This window comes from Silene latifolia, chromosome Y, assembly GCF_048544455.1.
Source record: "Silene latifolia isolate original U9 population chromosome Y, ASM4854445v1, whole genome shotgun sequence".
NCBI lineage: Eukaryota > Viridiplantae > Streptophyta > Magnoliopsida > Caryophyllales > Caryophyllaceae > Silene > Silene latifolia.
The window spans coordinates 395865885-395874189 of NC_133538.1; the positions used below are offsets into that span (position 1 = coordinate 395865885).

The 8305-nt window shown below is 35.7% G+C and overlaps 2 long non-coding RNA genes across 2 annotated transcripts; both read right to left on the reverse strand.

The window, feature by feature from the left end:
* Positions 1-1174: 1174 nt before the first annotated feature.
* On the reverse strand, positions 1175-4902 carry LOC141634478 (uncharacterized). The gene is made up of 2 exons (XR_012539212.1): positions 4771-4902; positions 1175-1453 (listed from the first exon to the last, which is right to left on the reverse strand). It is a non-coding gene; the product is annotated as an uncharacterized LOC141634478 (long non-coding RNA).
* Positions 4903-5525: 623 nt separating this feature from the next.
* On the reverse strand, positions 5526-6018 carry LOC141626234 (uncharacterized). The gene is made up of 3 exons (XR_012535845.1): positions 5979-6018; positions 5682-5885; positions 5526-5558 (listed from the first exon to the last, which is right to left on the reverse strand). It is a non-coding gene; the product is annotated as an uncharacterized LOC141626234 (long non-coding RNA).
* Between the last annotated feature and the right edge of the window lie 2287 nt (positions 6019-8305).

Here is an 8305-nt window from a genome sequence, read left to right on the forward strand (position 1 = left end):
GTCGGTTTGAGTGTTGGTTGGGAGTTTTGTTTTGAGTTTTGTTATGCTGTTGTGTCGGAGGGGAGATAGTATGTTGTGTTTTTGTGTATGGGTTGAACTTCGTGGATGAAGTTCTTTTTAAGGAGGGAAGACTGTAATACTATGGTTTTCTATGTCTATGGGTACTCTATCGAGTGGGACTTACTTTATCGAGTAAGTATCTTTTTATGCAAAACAGTAGCTGATCTGATGGGTACTCGATCGAGTAAGTGTGACACTCGATCGAGTAAGGGACACTCGATCGAGTAAGTGACTTACTCGATCGAGTAAGTGTGTTTTACGGGATTGTTTAGCCGGGTTTTGTTAATAACGCGAGATTAATATAAAAGGCTTCCGTCACTATTTCTTAAACACTTTTATCATCCTAAAACCTTTCAAGAGAAGATTAAAAGTTACGTTGTTCGCATCTCTCGCATTATGAGAAAATCCCAAGTCTAGGATCATCGGATTGTGTCGTTCGTTGTACCGTTGTGATCGTTGCGTCAAGGGTAAGCTTCTTGTATAATTTTTATAGTATTTCGTTGAGTTTGGTTAAACCCTAATTGGGTAGATTTGGGAGATTTGGGAGTATTGTGATGTGTTGGTAGTAATTGTATGTATACATGTTATAGGAGAAGGATTCATAGAGGAGAAGTTCTGATTGTGTTGGTAATTAACTGTTGTTGTTGTATACACTACTACATTTAGATTCTATAGCAACACTTTGCTATTGTTGCATAATGTCATATAAATGTTGCAATAGAGTTTATGCAACACTTAATCAAGTGCTACATCAGGTCTTGTTGCATTAGGTCATTGCAACGCTTAATGCAACACTTTTTAATCTGAAGCAACACTTTTGAAAAGTGTTGCATTGGTCATGTTTATGCAACGCTTTTTCAATTGCAAAGGCAACATTTTTTATCTTCTAATGCAACATTTCTTATGTAAAAAAAGCAACACTTCCTGAAGTAATGCAATACTTTTCATGTTGATAAGCAACACTTATATGAAACTAATGCAACATTTTTATTTTGGAAACGCAACACTGGTTACGTCCCAAAACAACACTTATAATAAACAAATGCAACACTAATTTATTCAAAAACAACACTTAATAAAGTGCAACGACATAAGGACTTGTAAGGCACGCAACAATTGTAATTCTCTCTAATTGTGCATTCAATTGATTCAGTCTCAAAAATATATGTCAATTACATTTCAAAAAAGGATCAAAAGTAGAACTTCGATCGCAAATGTTCAATTATTTAACTAAAATAAATATAACAAATGTTTAAATAGAACAAATAATAATTCTTAACGACTATTTGAAAGCTACTAATTATAAGTCTTCATTCTTGTATTGTGAGCATATATATGTTGCCAACCGGACAAAAAATCAACCCGTCATCATTGTTAATACCTCAAATGCAACCTGTAACATAAAAAATAGAACATTATTAGATTTGAGGATTCAAAGGCTCAATAAGCATAGATGATACGTCACACTTAATTATCACGAAATAATAAATAATGCATTAAAGAACAACTAATTAACAAGGACCCGTCACAAAATACCCGTCGCAAGATCCGACCCGTCGCAAGGGAGACCTACTGATTGGCAAGAGCATTACTAAAGAAAGCTATTTCTAGGCCACTGTCAACCAACACAATTATTAGGTAGAAAAAGCACGACTCAGCAACATGATAATCCCAGCATTTAATGGCACCGTTGCTTCGTCCTTGAATGGATTACTCATAAACAGTTTCACCATCAATGTTCTGTGACGCTGAAAATCTCTCTTGGGGTTCAAATGACATCCTCAAGGGCAATGACTTTCGCACACAGTAGTGCGTAGGCTATAATCAAAGGGTACATGGTCAGAATTCACATCAGCTAAAACTGAACTATGCCCCTGCACCTCAGAATTCACATCAGCTAAACAAGTAAAAGGTAACTGAAATGGGTTAAAATGGTATCGCAATTATGGGAACTACTCTCCCATACTGTCTCCCCTAGGAACTCTACAATTTCACAATCTCAATGTTCGTTGAAAACATTCCAAGTTTTTGTTTTGGAGTTCATTATACTCCCCATTCCCAAAATTCCAAAAACTGCACTATTCACGTTTTTGGTATTATTGGTAAAACAAGACATACTAAATTACTAATGGAACATAAACGAGGATCAGAGTGTACTAACAAAATCCATACCTCTTCACAGAAAGATGTGTCAATGGGCACCACTTTACATTTTGTCACCTGCAAATTGAGAATGAAAGAAAGATTTATACTCCGTGTAAATAAAAACCTCCAATAGGCGCGATAGCTTTAGAAAGGTTTCTGATTTGGCACATTCTGCAATATAATCAATCTCACAATCGCCCTCTCCTAAAATTGGTTAACTGTTGAAAATGAAAATATTGCTACTTTTCTAAGATTTACTTACACGATTACACGTATCAAACTTCATAGAGCTTTTCCATGAAAGACAAGACTACTACTGCCTTACTTAATATCCAAGGAAAATTCGCGATTAGACGAATAGTCCTAGAAATACTACAGAGTAGAATATTTTTTCTCATTATCGCCAAAAACGTAAAAATAATTTACATGGCCTGTGAAAAGCCGTCAGTAAAATTACATCACATCTCGGGAGAATCAACTCAGAGTGCTAATTGCCACTAACAGTCTCGACTCTCGAGTCTTCGGCTACACCAATTTTAAGGAAAAGCTCCAAAGTACGAGATGTATAGCTCATTTAAAAAAATCTCACACATCAGACTTATATCCACCAAGTTAGATCTAGTAAGCAGAATTTTTATTTAAAGATAGTCATCCATTAAGTAGAACACTTTGAAGATGATCAAATAACATTACCATTAGTTGGTAGAGTTTACTATAGATGTGAACCGAATAAAAAAGGAATGCATTTACAAATACACAAATAATGGTGTAATTAAATTTCTGCTATTTTGAATAAATTCTACACAAAGTTCACCCAACTTAGCAAGGACCTCGGCAATTTTAGGTCTTGTGCACGACTCCATAGGTGCGGTGACTATGCTCCAATTATAGTATAATTAGCACGAGAGAGCAATTAAAGACGTATTCTATGCTAAAGTTTCCCACCGGCGAATTCGCCTCTGAAACTGTTTGCCAACTACCTCATCTTAACACGAAAACAATAAAGACAAAAATTTAGTATTGCATTCGTAATAATTTGAACGTCTTAGAATGATTGGAGGAAAGGATCGCACACAACAAATGGAGCGAGTCAAATTTCAAAGCATTCTGCAAAAAGGCAAATTTCAAAGCATTCTCCAAATACAAGACGCGAAATAAGATGAAATGGTGAGATCGAGTCAAATGTCATTCACGATGATATCCACGAGAGATTTTACTAAAGACAAGTCATGCGAGTCTCGGGGAAAGTTCCAACACGTGAGAGCCTACAATCAGAGACGAGTTCACACATATCTAAGCATTCGAACAACAGAGATACCTAATATTTTGTACAATACAAGATCATCTTGAACTATCGAAATTACACGAGGCTATGTCAATCAAAGCATATATGGCAATTTAAAATTTTTAGTTTATTCGGTTCTCGTGTTGAATACCATCAGGCAACAAAGGCAAATGCACAGCCAGGGATCTGAGGCCTCCAGACTCGAATAAAGTGGAAACTCCGTTCTCTGAGTTGGTACAAATTAGGAACAATAATCGTAGCAGTATTTTAAAAGAGACGGCTCTAAACGAACTCAACACTTATAACCTATTATCCACACTTGACATCCAATCGAAGAACCGTGGCTCAAGTGAAACAGTAGTATCTGAGGTTTCCAAACCAACGGCAGCCAACATAGAAGACTGCTCATTCAGCCGCGAATCAACACGGTCCATAAATTCCACCAACTTCGACTCAAGACCAGTAAACACACTCACAGCCGACGCACTAGGGACACCAGCTGCAGGAATATATATACACATGTTGTTTTATATAGATGGGGTGCGGATAAACTATCCTAAACCTCTGCGACCAAAGCAACTACTAACGTATCCAGTGAACGCATTTTTCGACAACAATTTATTAGATTGCAACTATTACTGGAGAAAATTAGAGACAAAAAGAAAATTAAGTGGACAAGGGGACAAGTCGTAAGTTACATACCTATCCGAAAGATTAAAACCCATATTATGATGTAAATCGCACTTCAAGGCTAAAGAAGCTATTCTGAATACATAACGAGGTTGTGTGAGACAAACGAGATAACACAAACAGATCAACAAAGGAAATTAGTTTCGATTCAAATGTTAAAAAACACTAAGCTGGTATAGTATTCTAGCAGATGAAAATTATTTAAGAACTTCAACTGACTATATCATTACACAACAGGTTACCCTATACTTGCACCTTGCGGTCCAAATTTGCTTTTTAAGAAGCTAAATCGATGGCGGACAAAGAAAATAAAGATGACACAGACATAGATGGTAGTTTTCTCTCCAAAAGGACCTCCATGCAAAAATTAACCAAGGAGTCAGTTATGTCCCTAAAGACCGTGAAGAGAATAGAACAAACATATTGGGCTGGTCACATTTCACCAGTTCAATTAAACTTGTATTATGCTTCTAAAATTAAGCAAATCATGCAATAGTATCTCCAAATATGTGGCACAAATTTAAAAATAAATTAAAATTACCGGAGAAAATTAGAGACAAAAAGAATGAACAATGAAGGAATATATATACCTCATGTTAAGTACTCCTTGACAACATCTGGAGGTAGTCTTCCAATTATCTTTGTCAGTATTTGGTCTCTCATTAACTCTCTTTCATTTTCAATATCTTTTTGCATGCTTTCTAACTCCGCCTTCTTCTTGAGATGTTACGCTTCATGTTCTTTGATTCGTTTACTCATTTCGCAGTCCATGTCTTTTCGCCAATCTTCACGTAGAGTAGTTTTCAAAGACTCCAAAACCTCCACTGGAACCACATAAGAGGGTTATGTACCATTCACCTCCTTCAACCTTTTATTAGACACACCCCTGCCAAATAATCTCGACCGTAGTCATATTCCTTGCCCATGACATGCAAAAAGGGTGCATTGGGCATTCTCCATCATCAGGTACATAATTTTTCATGTTTGCCTATAATTAGACTTATGATTAGACTTTCACTCGTCAAAAAAATTTTGAATGCATCAGAATAATTATAATGAGCCAACCAGAAAATTAATTAACTTACTATCTTTCCTTCTGTATCATCATACGACTCTTTATACTTTTTTCCAATTTTTCTTGCACGAGTATGCTCAAACAATTTAGCAAGAGAAGGTGGCTCTTTGTCTGGATTTTCATTTTTAAGCAAAATGAGAAATAGCATAATATATACTTCGGTAAAAATGATCTATCTATAGTTCATAACTGATGACATCTATTTAAATTACCGTTCCTCTCGTATAATTGCAAAACTTTTGGCCCAGGTAGTGTGCATATTTTTTGAGCCAACCGACGATCACGGTTACGAGAGCATCGTTGCTGCACATTAGATAAATGCATAGAAATAGTGAACCACACTTGCGTAATTAAAGACGAATTATATATATATACAGCCAAGAACATTATGAGTTATAAATTCAAGTATAAGGAGATGAATATCACCTTCTCAGACTTTTTTTTCCATGTGGCAAGTAATTTTAGAAAGTCCTCATCAGGAACTAGTTTAGATCTATTTCGCCACCTACTTTTATCATCTTTATAGCGGTAGAAATGCTTTCTCTTGAAACGACATTTGTGGACTCTCCATGCATCTCTAACAGTCTTCATTACCCAGTCTTTACCTTCATCTGGTACTATATATTTTCCCTGCATAGAATATAACGGTTTTGTACAATTTGAAAAATAAAATAATGAAGGCGCTACTGAATTCAAGTAAGCTATAATTAAAAGGAGGCATACCAAGATATAATCCCACAGTTTATCTTTGTTAGGGACTTTCCGCCAAGAGTTAAAGACTAAGGGTACATAGTCATAATCCCGAGCTAATGTACCTAAAAAACGAGAAAATTCACCTACAATGTCTTGCTTCTTCAATATGGGACCAATTGGTTGCCCAAACTCATTTAGAATGATGGCCACCCTTTTCTCCAACGGTCGCGTGTGTACATGGTGTAACATTGTTGGTCCTCTTGTACCGCCTTCCAAGATAGCTACAAGCAATATATAATTAAATATCCATATAATATACAAAATATTTTTATATATGTAATATAAAAAAAATACAAGTAATAAACTAATATTAATTTGCCATCTAGTTCAAGATCTTGAATATCCAAGTTTATTTCCTCACTCTCATCTTCAGGATATTCCTCTTCAGAGCTATGTGTCTCGCCTTCAGTACTACTATCAGTTAATGGATCTCCTCCAAAACATGCTGCTATAAGTTCATCTCGTTCGGCTTGAGATGAATTTTCGTAGTGAACTGCATTTTTTCAATAAGTTGAATGAAAAAACTAAATAGTGTAAAGGATGATAATTATAAAATTAAAATATCTTACCCTACACATTATGATATGGTACAGTTACCTCCTATCGTATCTCCCTGAGTAGGGGAAGGCTAGATATAAGTTTCATGCGTCTTTGAGCCAATGTTTAAGTCTTCTCTGGTAGGGGTGAAATGTGATGATTGACCAAAATCAGTACTCATTTCTTTTTCTTTTTGCATCTGGTTTCTCATCAAGATCATGTCAGCCATAGTCATGTTTCTCCTCACATTAATTTCCCCTGTCGATCTTTGTCAAGGTGTTGCGGAGCTCGAGCAGTTGTTGGTTTTGTTAGCTTGACATTGATTTCTCAATCTAGTCACTGACCTAGGTGGTATATATTGTGCACGTTGCCGACTACCAAACTGAGAAACCTGCATATACATTAGTAGGTAGACATGTAATAAAAAAATTGAACAGATAAGAGAAAAAAAAATGTACAGATCAGACAAAAATTATGAACAAATCAGTGTTGCTGATTAGACAAAAAAATGTCTTGTCTGATCGGAGAAACCTGCATTATTCGGATCGAGAAAAAACAGAGAAACCTTTTTATGACGAACTTCGGCATTTACATGATCATCATCCTCAGACTCAGTGTTGCTAGGAACATAATTCAGATCTTCTTTGTCAGAATGATTTGTTCTTCCTAATTTATTTTGTTTTCCTCTTTTGTTCTTGCTACTTTCAACCAGGCTTTTTGACGACTGTACAATATTCTGTATCCCCAACTCTTCCATCCTTGCCTGATTTTGTGCAATTTTTTCAATGCGAACTCTCTCATATTCATTCAAGCTTCCTTTCATACTTCAATTGCAGTAATGTAAACATCAGAACAAAAAAAAATTCAGACAAAAGATCTAATTCATTATAAATGAAATGTAGTTAGATCAAATTCAGGCAAAAGATCAAAAAAACCCGACAGAAATGTAAGATAAAAGATAAAAAATATTCAGACAAACAATTCAGGCATAATAATCATCAATGAAAGACACTAAAAATATTCTCTTGTCACTACTCATTAGTCCTCGTCATTATGTTCTTCCTCAGCTTGCATCCAGTCCCATAAGGTGTCATCATTGTCATCACTGTCATTATTTAAATCACACAAATTATTAGTGTTGACCAATACAGTATTTGCATCAACAACCGTAGGATCTATATCTTCTCTTGACAATCTGATATTCTCTTCAGGTTCCACATGCCGAGAATGCATTATAAGGTCATTATTAGGTTCTGCAGTTTCAATGTCATAATCAAATATGTCTCTTGGAACCTTAGTCATGACATATTGCAACCCATCTACGATTGGATCTGCCACATAAAATACTTGATGCACTTGAGATGGCATGACAAACGGATCATCCACTGAACAGTATTTGTTCACATTAACACAAGTAATCCCATATTCATCTTTCTCCACTTGATACCACTCACAACGAAACAACACAAGAGTAAACTTAGACCAATAGTTCAGCTCAATTATTTCTAGAATTGCACCATAATAGGTAACATCCCCATCAACAGGATTTTTGTCTTTAGAGCTAGCAAAACTTGAAGTTAAAGCAGAGAGGGTTACACCACTATTTTGTGTTTTGCATCTGACATCGCGTGATTTGGTATAGAACTCATAGCCATTTGCATAATAACCCTTGAACCTTTTGGCTGTAGGACTAGGTCATTTAGCAAGCCAAAATATTTGTTCAGAGACACCGTTTTGGCTCGCCTTTTCTTTCAACCAGT